The sequence below is a fragment of the Hyperolius riggenbachi genome, chromosome 2, assembly GCF_040937935.1.
Source record: "Hyperolius riggenbachi isolate aHypRig1 chromosome 2, aHypRig1.pri, whole genome shotgun sequence".
Classification (NCBI taxonomy): Eukaryota; Metazoa; Chordata; class Amphibia; order Anura; family Hyperoliidae; genus Hyperolius; species Hyperolius riggenbachi.
In genome coordinates this window covers 70,979,082-70,992,486 of record NC_090647.1, presented here as the reverse complement: position 1 = coordinate 70,992,486, position 13,405 = coordinate 70,979,082, and the positions used below count along the sequence as shown (strand labels likewise).

At 45.8% G+C, this 13,405-nt stretch overlaps 1 protein-coding gene across 1 annotated transcript in view; it reads right to left on the bottom strand.

The window, feature by feature from the left end:
* Positions 1-12,823, bottom strand: part of LOC137545543 (hydroperoxide isomerase ALOXE3-like) — an 87,185-nt gene extending 74,362 nt beyond the window's left edge. Inside the window, exon 1 of the mRNA XM_068266896.1 lies at positions 12,625-12,823. The gene's annotated coding sequence lies outside the window, so the exon portion shown is untranslated. The remainder of the gene's footprint in view (positions 1-12,624) is intronic.
* Between the last annotated feature and the right edge of the window lie 582 nt (positions 12,824-13,405).

The following is a 13,405-nucleotide window of genomic DNA, read 5'->3' as shown; positions in this document are numbered from 1 at the left end:
CAGTTCAGCCACCTGTTTGAAAGAGGCAACGCCTGTACTCCTGTATTACTATAAACTGCCACTAGATGTCACCCAAGCACTGCATGGTTATATTATCCAATCTGTTCACACTGTAATGAAGACAAGACAAGACAAATAACATTTATATCACACTTTTCTCCTGGCGAACTCAAAGCGCCAGAGCAGCAGCCACTAGGGCGCGCTCTATAGGCAGTAGCAGTGTTAGGGAGACCAGCCTAAGGTCTCCTACTGAATAGGTGCTGGCTTACTGAACAGGTAGAGCCGAGATTTGAACCCAGGTCTCCTGTGTCAGAGTCAGAGCCATTAACCACCGTCTAGCCATTGAAGTGTTAACGTGGCCACTAATGGTCCAATTTCTAGCGAAAAATCGTTAGAGCGATCAGAAATTCTGATCGGAATAAAAAACGTTCACTACACCATCAATGAACCAATCTTTGCTTCCTGTCTATCACAACCAACAAGAAAATCCAAATTTTAGTTTGACAAAAATCCAGTCGGACGATTTTTTTTATAATCAATCATAATCGATTGTGCCCATCAACAGAGATTATTTTCAACCAAGCCGATCAGAATTTCTGATCACTCAAACAATTTTTCGCTAGAAATTGGACTAACAATCCAATTTCTAGTGAAAAATCATTCGAGAAATCAGAAAATTCTGATCGGAAGAAAAATCGTTCACTACACCATCAATGAACCAATCTTTGCTTTCTATCACAACCAACAAGAAAATCCAAATTTTGATTTGACGAAAATCCAATCGGACGATTTTATAATCATTCGTAATCGATTGTGCCCATCAACAGAGATTATTTACAACCAATCCGATCAGAATTTCTGATCGCTCGAACGATTTTTCACCAGCAATTGGACCGTTAGTGGCCTCACTCTCTCCTGGATATATTCCTATCTCTCTGGAAGGTATTTCACAGTCTCTTACTCAGATCACATCTCTTCTCCACATCCTTTGTCTGTGGGGGAACCTCAAGGCTCTGTCCTTGATTCCCGTCCTTTTTTCCATCTACATGCATGGTCTTGGTGACTTCCTCAACTCGTTTAGGTTTTAATACCACTTATAGGCAGATGATACACCTGTACCTCTTGGCTCACACCTTAAAGAGACTCTGTAACATTAAAAAACGCCCCTGGGGGGTACTCACCTCGGGTGGGGGAAGCCTCGGGATCCTAATGAGGCTTCCCACGCCGTCCTCTGTCCCACGGGGGTCTCGCTGCAGCCCTCCGAACAGCCGGCGACAGACCCGACTGTGACTTCAATATTTACCTTTGCAGGCTCCAGCGGGGGCGCTGTGGCTGCTGTCGGCTCCGAAGTGGACGGAAATACCCGATCTCAGTCGGGTCCGCTCTACTGCGCAGGCGCCGGAAACTTGCGCCTGCGCAGTAGAGCAGACTCGACGGCGATCGGGTATTTCCGCCTACTTCGGAGCCGACAGCCGTCGGAGCGCCTGCGCTGGAGCCGGGAAGGTAAATAATGACATCACCACTGTACGGAGGGCTGCAACGAGACCCCGAGGGACGGAGGACGGCGTAGGAAGCCTCATTAGGATCCTGAGGCTTCCCCCACCCGAGGTGAGTACCCCCCAGGGGACGTTTTCACGTTACAGTTCCTCTTTAACTCCCTCCTCACGTGCTGCTGATTGCTTGTCTGCTATATCCTCTTCCATGACCTCTCGCTTCTTAAAACCTAATATGAATAAAACAGAACTAATCATTTTCTACTGTCTCTGTTTACCTCTCTGCCCGATATAACAATAAATGTTAATAACACGCCCATAATTTCAGTTCCCAAAGCATGGTACTTAGGGTAATATTTGACTCCTCTATCTCTTTTATTTATCACAATTATTCCCTAACCAGCTCCTGTTATCACCAAATCAAAAACATATTTTGCATCCAAACTTTTCTCATTCAAGACACTACTAAAATGTTAATACATGCTCTTATAATATCTCGTCTGGACTATTGTAATAGACTGCTTTGACGACTACCAACTAACAGACTGGTACCGCTCCAATCTGTACTGCTCGATTCATTCATCTTTCTTTTCATTCTTCCTCTGCTGCCCCTCTCCGTCAAGCTCTTCATTGGCTACCAATTAACCAGAGGATCAAGTTTAAACTCTTAACTCTAACCCACAAAGCTCTTCACAGTCTCTCTTCCCTGTGCATCTCCTCACTAGTTTCCAGATACTAACCCAATCGTAATCTCAGATCAGCACATGACCTTTTGTCCTCCTCTAGAATTACCTCCTTGCATTCACGTATACAAGATTTCTCAAGTGCTTCACCCCTCCTCTGTAATGCCCTTCTACAACACATCTGTCACTCTCCAACCTTTGATATCTTTAAGTGCTTGTAACGATTAGTGTCAGCAAGCACAGATATTCTGATTATTGGTGATCTGCAGTATCGCCAATAATACAGATGCTATACCTGATTATATGGTGATCTGCAGAACCACCAATAATGCAAGTATAGCATGACACGAAACAATCGTATGCAAGAGGGTGCTTGGTACAATAGAGTATCTCTATAGGGCACAGAGATACAACCTCCAGCAAGCTGGAACAGCAGACAACAATAATAATATACAGCGTAAATTCAAGTCTGTGGAAATATCCACCACACCGTAATTCCTCAGAGGTGTGGTAACCTCTGAATGGGAACCCCGTGTGTGAGATCCTCCAAAGGACGGAGTGGAGGAGTCTCGGCCTCTAGCAGCAAGGGTTTGCTAGTGGCGGTCGTCTCAAAGAGGCAAGCTTCTGATAGAACCCTACAGTGGGAGACGTTCCACTGAAGGGAGAAAGGTCAGACAAAATGAGGTTCGGCAACAGATCAGGCGGCAGCAGTACAGAAACGTGAGACAAGAGAATAGTCGGAAACCAAGCCAATAGTCGATAATGGTACGGGCTGGCGAAGTACAGAATCAGGAAGCAGAAGAGTAGTCAAGACAGGCACAGAATCATACACGATAAATCAAGACAGTATAATATGAAAAACATGCCTGAAACAAATGCAGAAATAACCCCCACGTAAATATGCAACACAGGAAACTTGAATCCGAAGAAACCAAACAAAACACATAAACTCTGACAACCGCACCCTGCATTTACAAGATGCGAAGCCCGCAGCCTCCACGCTGCAATTAACACAGAATAAAACAACATAAATCAAACTTGCCTGAGCAGCAGATTCTTGGCCATACATCAGCATTCCCGCAACTTCACCTGCGAAACTTCCATGGACTCCGGAACTTTCTGAGCGTTTAATCACCGTCATCTCCGTCCCCACACTGGACTGGCTCAGTGGATCGACATCTCCCACAGCGAGTTGCGAGCTGGCCCCGGAGTGTCCCGTTCGACCCATATTTCGGCTGGTGACTACAGTGCACAATGTAGTCACAGTGTAACGTCCAAGAGTTTCGCCGCTGATTTCTCGAATCGCTGCCGTGTGCTTGGCTCCCACACACTCACACCAGCTTATCAGTATCAGCTTGATAAGCTTTACAGTCTATTCCGCTTGTTTTGCTGTGGAATATCTTGAAACCAATTTCTCCGGCCCCGGCCCCGTCTGCCTGTATTGCTAGGCAGAGAAGGATTTCAGGCACCACTGTTATAATTTAAGTAGGCCTCAGTTACTTGGCCTGAGTTTTATGTAAAAGGCTTGTCCGCAGTGTATGTCTTTAAAATAAATAGAGGTTTTGTGATGCAGGCAGAGGCATCTCAGGGTCTGCGTGTAGCAGAGGATACACGCAGATACTGAGAACATGTTCCTAAAAGAAGGCCATCGGCCACTCTGACCTCAACAGGAACAGAAAACATTGGCCATGTTTACTAAACATCCATGGTCCTGCATATAGGCCAAACGCCTCATTGATTATTAATCAAGTAGGTGTGTATGATGACACCACGAGTGGGTCCACCAATAGACTGATATAGGGGGTGGCGAAGATGATGTCATATTTAACTCTTTCCTAGTCGGTATTAAATCTGGAGCGAGCGATGGAGAACTCACTTCTGCTTCTTCCTTCCGCACTAGCTCGCCATACTGACTGGAACCCAATTATTTCTTTAAGCATGTTCTTCCTTTAGGTAATCTGATATAATGTCTGCTGTACATAGGTAGTTTAGTGGAACGTAGGTTAGCAAGAAGTGCCTGAGTGACTTCAGTAGGGAGTCTAATCATGAGCTTGTAACGCAACATGAAGATTGGCATGGCTAGGATATGATGAATGTATCTATCTGTATTTCTGTAGTCCTGAATAAATAACGTAAACATTGAAGAAGCCTGAGAAAGTCTATCTACTGTTTGCTGTGTGGAGAGTCAAGTGATCTCACAGTCTGTGAGACGATGGTGTCGAAGCAAGGTGATAAGAACAGTTTATAACAGTGGTGCCTGAAATCCTTCCCTGCCTAGCAATACAGGCAGATGGGGCCGGAGAAATTGGTTTCAAGATATCCCACAGCAAAACAAGCGGAATAGACTGTAAAGCTTATCAAGCTGATACTGATAAGCTGGTGTGAGTGTGTGGGAGCCAAGCACACGGCAGCGATTCGAGAAATCAGCGGCGAAACTCTTGGACGTTACACTGTGACTACATTGTGCACTGTAGTCACCAGCCGAAATATGGGTCGAACGGGACACTCCGGGGCCAGCTCGCAACTCGCTGTGGGAGATGTCGATCCACTGAGCCAGTCCAGTGTGGGGACGGAGATGACGGTGATTAAACGCTCAGAAAGTTCCGGAGTCCATGGAAGTTTCGCAGGTGAAGTTGCGGGAATGCTGATGTATGGCCAAGAATCTGCTGCTCAGGCAAGTTTGATTTATGTTGTTTTATTCTGTGTTAATTGCAGCGTGGAGGCTGCGGGCTTCGCATCTTGTAAATGCAGGGTGCGGTTGTCAGAGTTTATGTGTTTTGTTTGGTTTCTTCGGATTCAAGTTTCCTGTGTTGCATATTTACGTGGGGGTTATTTCTGCATTTGTTTCAGGCATGTTTTTGCTGGAAAGAAGTCGATTGGGTTTTTTTTTCTCTTCTCTTCTCTCCCCGTCTCTACAGAGGCTGGGAAGAATGTCCAGATAGAGCAGGGGGGGGGGAGGGGGTCCCCCGCAGCAGGAGATAAGCCAGCGGTGCTTCTGTTAGTACTGGATGGGAGGGAGTGGGGATAGAAGAGGAAATCGAGTGTCTTTCTGTTTGTGAGATGTTCTGCAAGGTTCTCGTATTTCCAGTCAGAGCTGCTAGCATGCTTGTAAATATCTGTATCTGTTATGTTGTTTAGCCAGTTTGTCTGTTGTGCGTTTCAGCAGTATTAGCTGTTAATATGGTTTAGAGTTAAACTTGAGTAAGTTTGAGTTATGGCAGAGATAAACTGCAGATGTTTTGTGAGGAGAGAGAGGGTTCCACGTTCCTGGGTGATGCTAGGATGTAAAATATTTAGCATTGCAGCTGTGACGCGGTTGGTCTCAAGTTTGGCAAGCATCCCAGAGAGGATAGGTAGCGGAAGGCTGACTCTCGGTAAAAGGTATCGATGCTGTGTGTAACTATGCATAACAATGTTTGTTCTGTGTGTATTTTGTTCTTTCTCCTAAGATATAGGAAACAAGAGGCTGCTATGGGAGCAGCCATCTTAGCTGGCAGTCCAGGACTCAAAATGGCGGCAGTGGAGAGAGCCCGCCCCCGAGAGTCATGGCCCCCACACGTCATGGCAGGGGGGAGGAGGGGCTGGGGGATCCACGTCACGTCAGGCTGTGCTCGCGGCTCCGGGCAGAGCAGCTGAAAGGAAGGGGGGTAGAAATACAGAGACATTCTCCTGGGTGTCTCGGTTCTCAAAGTATTTCCCCAGAGCTTTTCCCTGGGTCCATGGAGAGGAATGCCAGAATAGGAAGTGTTTCCCAGCTAGGTGCAGGGTCACACGTAACAGTGCAGATCAGGAAAGGGTCTGTACTGAGTTGCTTATGGGATTATTCCTGTAAGTGGGGCACCTTAATGGGTGGTGCAGCATAAGTTCCCAATAGAAAAGGGGGGACAGCGCATCAGGGGGGGGGGGGTGCCGGAGGTGGAAAAAAGGGAGTTGACCAATACGGGTTTCCGTCGCCGCTGTTGCAGAGCGGTAACGTTTTTTCCGGTTTTGTCGTGGACAGAGCCAGAGCTGGACTGGGAGGTCTATGCTGGGCTGGAGCGTTTTTTTGTGCGTTTTTTTTTCGTCCACTGATTGGTCAAATATGTTTTTTCCAGCTCCTATCATTTGTAGCACAATGAACTAGGACTGACAGCAGTTCATGGGGCAATTATACAGATGATAGAATTGCCGTTTACAGAGTGACAGTGTATCAGTACGCTGTTTGCCATGTGACTACCTACCATGTGGGCATTCAGGGATCTGCATACAGGCATGCGACGCTGGTATGCTTAGCCCTGCACCCTGTGTAGTTTAAGTGCAAAGTGCTCCTTCCTACAGGGAGGCAGCCGTTTTTTTGTGAAGTCTGGGGGTGGTGGCACGGCAAACATTGGTCAGAGGGTACAACACACAGAACTTCTAGCAGAGCTGGTATCGCGATGAAGTTCTAGATAAGTAAACGCGATAATGAGTAAGAGCATTGCAGGCTCACCTGCAAAGCAGCATCAGGTGTGGCATCCGTAATCTGTGCATGCGACGGCCGCGCATGGACAGATAAGGGGGGATGTGGAGTGAGCTGCAAGGGGGTGAGAGCTTCCAAAGGTGAAGCGAGCTTCCATAGGTGAAGTCCGCGGGAGCATATTGTAAACAGGTAAGTACTGAGGATAGTACTGAGGTAGGGGGGTGAAGTTTAACTCCAATCTACCAATAAGAGTAAACAGAGTTCATGAGAACCATAAAGCAACGAGATCAATTACGGTATATATTGATCAATTTAAAGTGTAAAGAGTACAAGCCGCAGGGCGAATCCCAAATCATTAATAAGAATTGATTTGTTTGTATTTCGATTTCAGGTGTTTGGCAATATGGAATTGAGACAGCTGCAGTGCTGGCAGCAAAGATGGAGATGTCAGTCGGATAAGCGAAAGGTTCCAGATGCCGATCTAAGCTTGGAGGAACACGAGATTCCTGAAATCGGAAAGAGACTAAAACACGAGATTCCTGAAATCGGAAAGAGACTAAAACACGAGATTCCTGAAATCGGAAAGAGACTAAAACACGAGATTCCTGAAATCGGAAAGAGACTAAAACACGAGATTCCTGAAATCGGAAAGAGACTAAAACACGAGATTCCTGAAATCGGAAAGAGACTAAAACACGAGATTTCGGAGATCGGAAAGAGACTAACAAAACTGTCTGAGCAAAGCATAGTGCAAATTGCTAATGTTTTTCTTTCCCAAGGTGGTGCTTTTATAATGAAGAGTACCGTGCTGATGTTGATCCTAGGTTGCCATTCCGTCCTAAGAGAACGAAGAGAGGACATTCTCATGTATAATAAGGGGTTAATGAGAATGCAAGGCCCAAGCATGTTAATGTTGGGTGACAAAGGTACTGATCCTTTCACACCTCCCTCTGATTGGCACAGATGGACCAAGCAGGGATGGAGGGAAAGAGCACTTGTGCCAGGAGAAAACAAATTTCATGGCACAATGTGGGTGAAAGGTCTGAAGGGTCAGGTGTGCGGGCAGTGGGGATTGAATGGCAGTGTAAATCTGCTATTTAATACCACACTCCCAGAATCGATGCACCGATCCAAAGGTTTGTTAAAAGGTACATTGCAGTACAATGGGTACATGCAAGAGGTGGAGTGTGTGATTCAGGGGTACCTTGTCTTGGTTATGCAGAGTGAGATGGTTCCAGATTGGAGAGGAACGGAGAGACGAGGGGGACAACATCACACTCTGGAGCTACCAACAGAGAGTGCCTCTGAAACAACTATACACACGTAAAGGCTGGAAAGCCGAGGGTGGGTGGTTCTCGAAACAAGAAGTAAAAATATAGATCAAGCCACATTTCCAGGTGACAAAGAGGGTGGGGAGAGCGGTCCCGGGGGAGGGAAAGCCCACACAGGGAACCCCATTCACACCACACGGGTCACAACAGGGGACGATATTACACAGTCCATATGCAACAGCTTATCCTCATGATAGTTGGGTAAGTGAAGAGGTACTCTTAATCGAACGATTGCAGAGAGTACCATCTTCCCGACCTCAGGTACATAGTGTGCCTCAGGACATAAGGGGGGAAGAGGTCCAATCAGGACAGCTGGGGACATATTTTGTCAGCGAGAGATTGGACAAGGGGAGGTATATTAATTTTTCTGGAGAAGGATCTTTTGCATGGCAGCTTCGAGATGTTTGGGTGAACAAAGGGAAACGGTGCAAGATTCCTTTAGGCACCGCCACTTCCTTGGTTCCCACCTCAACCCGTGTCTCACACCAGGACCTGAGAGGTCAACCTTTTTTGGTGCTAGACGGGGAGGTGAAGCAAGTAGAGTTGTCCTCATGCGGGCAATTCTTGCAGAAGTACCTGCGTTGGCCGGGGCAAGTCAAATTTAGTGAAGAAGCCTGCAGGCTCAATAACGCAGAATGCGAGGCTACCATTCAAAAGATCCACCCTGAAGCCCAACCGATAGTTCCGGTGGCTGAAGGAAAGGTTTGGTTTTTTAACATAAGTTCTAATGATACATTCAAGGTATATTCTCATAATTGTTCCGATAAGGGGGAGTTTCCAAGGGGAACATATGGTGGGAGCGGAGATCCCATATGGATCCAGTCATCCAGGTGGGATGACGTTGTTTCTCAAATTGTTAAGAGAACTCTAAAGTGCAAAGTTTCCCGGGTAGTTCCCGTCCTGAAAGAGAACACGACATGGGACAAAGGGGAACAGGTTTTGATCCAAGACGACCACATTTTGTTACAAAGGTTAAACAAACAGTACACTAAGCTAGAGGTAAGATTTCACCATGATACAGGTGATCTTAACGAGGTAGAACACAAAAATGAGCAGATGAGTGCCAGTCTGACCTGGTGGACAAGGGTTCCGGTGATGTTCCAGGGACACTCGGACTGGGCCTCTGCGGTTCCAAAGTTCTTTCTACACCCACTGGTCGTCTGGATGGGGATGACAACTTTAGGCATCATTATCCAGGTGAGGTTGCGTGTTAAAATTACGTAAAACAAATTAACCTGGTTCAGAGATTGGTGCCTCATAAACAATCTCATGAACCGATATTTTCAAATTAAGGGATATACAGGGTTACGGGTATAGGTTTAGTAGTACCTGTGATGGAGCTGATTGTATAAAGGCGTTCTTTTAGAAGGCACCTGGCACTGCTCCCTTGAGTAACAACCAAACGAGTTTCACTTTTCTGTGGTCATGCAAGTTTGTGAGTGATACGGAAGTGACGCAAATGCTGAGCATGTGGTATAGAGGGACTTAGAAGTAGGGCCCCCCCAGAGAGCCTGGTTACAGGAAGACCAAGAGGTCTTGCTCTCTCTCTTCCAGGGGTAATCGCCTAGAGCAGAGAAGTTGTGTGAGCACGAACTTCGAAGAGTGAAACATAAAAGAAAAGAAACCAGGTACTGGGAGAGGTTCAGACGCTGGGATCTGCGGGTCAAGCCGATTTAGGGGGGATTGTTATAATTTAAGTAGGCCTCAGTTACTTGGCCTGAGTTTTATGTAAAAGGCTTGTCCGCAGTGTATGTCTTTAAAATAAATAGAGGTTTTGTGATGCAGGCAGAGGCATCTCAGGGTCTGCGTGTAGCAGAGGATACACGCAGATACTGAGAACATGTTCCTAAAAGAAGGCCATCGGCCACTCTGACCTCAACAGGAACAGAAAACATTAGCCATGTTTACTAAACATCCACGGTCCTGCATATAGGCCAAACGCCTCATTGATTATTAATCAAGTAGGTGTGTATGATGACACCACGAGTGGGTCCACCAATAGACTGATATAGGGGGTGGCGAAGATGATGTCATATTTAACTCTTTCCTAGTCGGTATTAAATCTGGAGCGAGCGATGGAGAACTCACTTCTGCTTCTTCCTTCCGCACTAGCTCGCCATACTGACTGGAACCCAATTATTTCTTTAAGCATGTTCTTCCTTTAGGTAATCTGATATAATGTCTGCTGTACATAGGTAGTTTAGTGGAACGTAGGTTAGCAAGAAGTGCCTGAGTGACTTCAGTAGGGAGTCTAATCATGAGCTTGTAATGCAACATGAAGATTGGCATGGCTAGGATATGATGAATGTATCTATCTGTATTTCTGTAGTCCTGAATAAATAACGTAAACATTGAAGAAGCCTGAGAAAGTCTATCTACTGTTTGCTGTGTGGAGAGTCAAGTGATCTCACAGTCTGTGAGACGATGGTGTCGAAGCAAGGTGATAAGAACAGTTTATAACATGTATATATTGGCGATAAACCAATATATAACACAATCTCAAATACAAGGCAGACTAGGTCTGAGTGCTGACACAGGGTATCGCAAACACAGACGAAGTGTGACTGAAAAGCACTTCCTTATATACTGCCTGGGAGAGAAGTCTCCACCCCAGGCAGCAACCAGAGTAGGCTAAAATGTCAGCTGACCTCCAGGTCAGCTGACACTCTTTTTAATAGTATAAAGGCGTGTCTGGCGCGCGTGCGCACCCCCTAGAGGCAAGATGGGAGAGCCCTGGTGAGCAGCATGCTGGTGAGTTTGGAGCAGAGCTCTCAGATGGGTTTGCGTAGCGAATGCGGATGAATTTCCGCATCCCGCGTTGGAAGGTCCGCTTGCCGGACTGGATGCGACCATTTTTCCGCAATCCATCCGGCGTTGTGGATCTTTCGTTACAGTGCTTCCTCTAAACTTGCTTTTTCCGTCAAGCATATGCTTTACCTTAGGCCATTCATTCTTTGACCTCTGGCCAAGTTGTACTCCTACTAGATAACCTAAAAACACTCTGCCTCTCTAGGTATGAATATTGTATAATAACCCACGTCTTATGCCTCTAGTGCTTTCTCCTCTCCATCTGGTGTTTCCCCTTCCCCCTGTGCCCTCACTTTATCTCTTTCTCCTCTTCCCCTGTGTCACAGGGCCCCTAGTGGCCAGACCGCACAATGCCTTCCAATCGGTTTCAGAACACAGACCATGCAAGCTGTGGTTGCAATCGGTGCGCAGAAGCCGCTGGAATTTTGGCAGCAGACCGACTAGAAGGGAGCCTGTGAGTTACGGTACTTACAAATTACACACTATTTCAGGGTATAACTGCCACCACCTCTGTTATCATGGGACAGAGTCTAGACCTGCAAATAAAAACGGTTAAACACACTCTATTCTGTCTAGCTAGCAACAATAGTAGCGACTCTTTAGATGTCAGGGTTCAGTTTCTGCGGCTGAATAGCAGGGTAGCTGAATAAACAAATGACGTTAGCGTCCTTTATTAAAACGCAATATAAGTAATTAATATATACAGAAAATCATTAAAATCAACAATTATAGAAACATTAATAGTCAGTATGAAAATAAAAGGGAGAAAATACTTAGGTTCGTGGAAATATGTCCTTTCTGGGAAAACTTGTAAAGTTCTTGGTTTCAGTTCAGTTCAGTAGCAAAGTCCAAACAAGCCAGATGCCAGCATGTCCTCAAGCTGGCAAGGATGTAATCCGGACGATGTTTCAAAATGGAGGATATTGATTTTGGGTCCTCTGCCATTATTATACCCCTGATCCAGTAGGAGGGAGTGAGGGCAGGAACCGCACACCCCCTTAGAACATGAGATGCGTCCTCCCCCTTCCCCTGAGGACCAAAAATTATATCTAACTATATATGGGCTCTATCTCACAGAACCGTACAGGTCAGGGCAGATTTACTAACATTTTCAGGTACGTCCCGATTTACCCAGCACCCTGATACCAAACATTAGGGTACCAAACCCTGTGGTATCATCAGGGCACTTTCGAACTGCCTAACTGGCAGCCCTTTCCTCAGAATGTTCTGAAACTTTCTCAGTACCAGCGCCAGCCAAAGCTCGGCATGCTCTGTGAGTTTGGAGGGCCTGCCAGCCTGGCAACACAGGAAATATGACACATATGGCAGTTTATGGACTATTATATACATCTAGGAGTTACAGCAGGTCAGTTCTAGGTGAAGGCTCTTTGACGCTAGGACAGCAGGCTACGTGTCGGCTTCCCTGCTGTGATCGGGGCCGGGGAGTCTCACTCTCCCTCCTCTAAATTGGTTCTGTCAGGCTACTTATCTGACTTCATCTGATGGATGGGCCCTTAGCACAGCTGGGTGCCTGGGACACTCTGCTGAAGGCTTCCTGCCATTTGGTGAAAGGAAAAAAAACTGTCTTTTAAAAGAAGGAATGTCATTCTGTTCGCTGCAATGACTGCACAAATCTAACCAGGAAGCGATCAGAAAATGGACTGCGCAAATCTTCCCGATTCGCCTGCATTTCTCACGGCTGTTTCGTGACACCCTGTTCACCCACACTTTCACACACAATCACTTCTTCTGCTTCCTCTCCTCGATTGAGACTCCCACATCATGTTTTAACACTCATCTGTCTTTTTCAGTATTGTTCTTTTTGTCTAAAATTACACACATACATGCACTCTGTATTCCTTTCGACTTACCTTAGCTGTCTTCCATCTTCTTCATTCTTATTTCTGTATCTTTCTTACAACAAACAACTCTTTCCTTCGTTCTCCACTCTTCCACCTCCTTCTTTCCAACCAGCAGTGTACACCTTCTTTCCTTGTCACTGCTCTTCCCACCTAAAATGACACTGTTACATGCAGTCTGTTTTCTTTCTGGCTTACCTTTGCTGTCTTCCCTCTTTCTTTTTCCACATCTTTCTGTCTTCTAGCATCCAACTTCCACCTTCCTGGTCCTTTCTTTCCCTTCCTGCTTACCATGCATCTTGTATCTCTGTCTTTTTCACTATAATTTGTTCTTTTTCTCTAAAATGACAAAAATACATGCACTCTACCTTTTTACTTACCTTAGCTGTTTTCTATGTTCTTATTCTTCTTCTGAATCTTTCTTTCGACATCCAACTTGCTCCTTCCTTCTACACTCTTCCACCACCTTTGGTCCAAGTTCCTGTGTACACCTCCTTTCCGTATCACCGCTCTTCCCACCTAAAATGACACTGTTATATGCAGTCTGCCTTCTTTCTGAATTACCCTTGCTGTCTACCATCTTCCTTTTCCTTATTTTTTTTCCACATCTTTCTGTCTTCCAACATCCAACTCGCAACTTCCTGCTCCATTCTTCCATCTTCCTTACATCTTGTTACACACGTCTGTCTTTTCCGTGTTTCTTACAATTTTTTTTTCTAAAATGACACACATACATGCACTCTGTATTCTTTTTGACTTACCTTAGCTGTCTTCCTTCTACTTCATTCCTTCT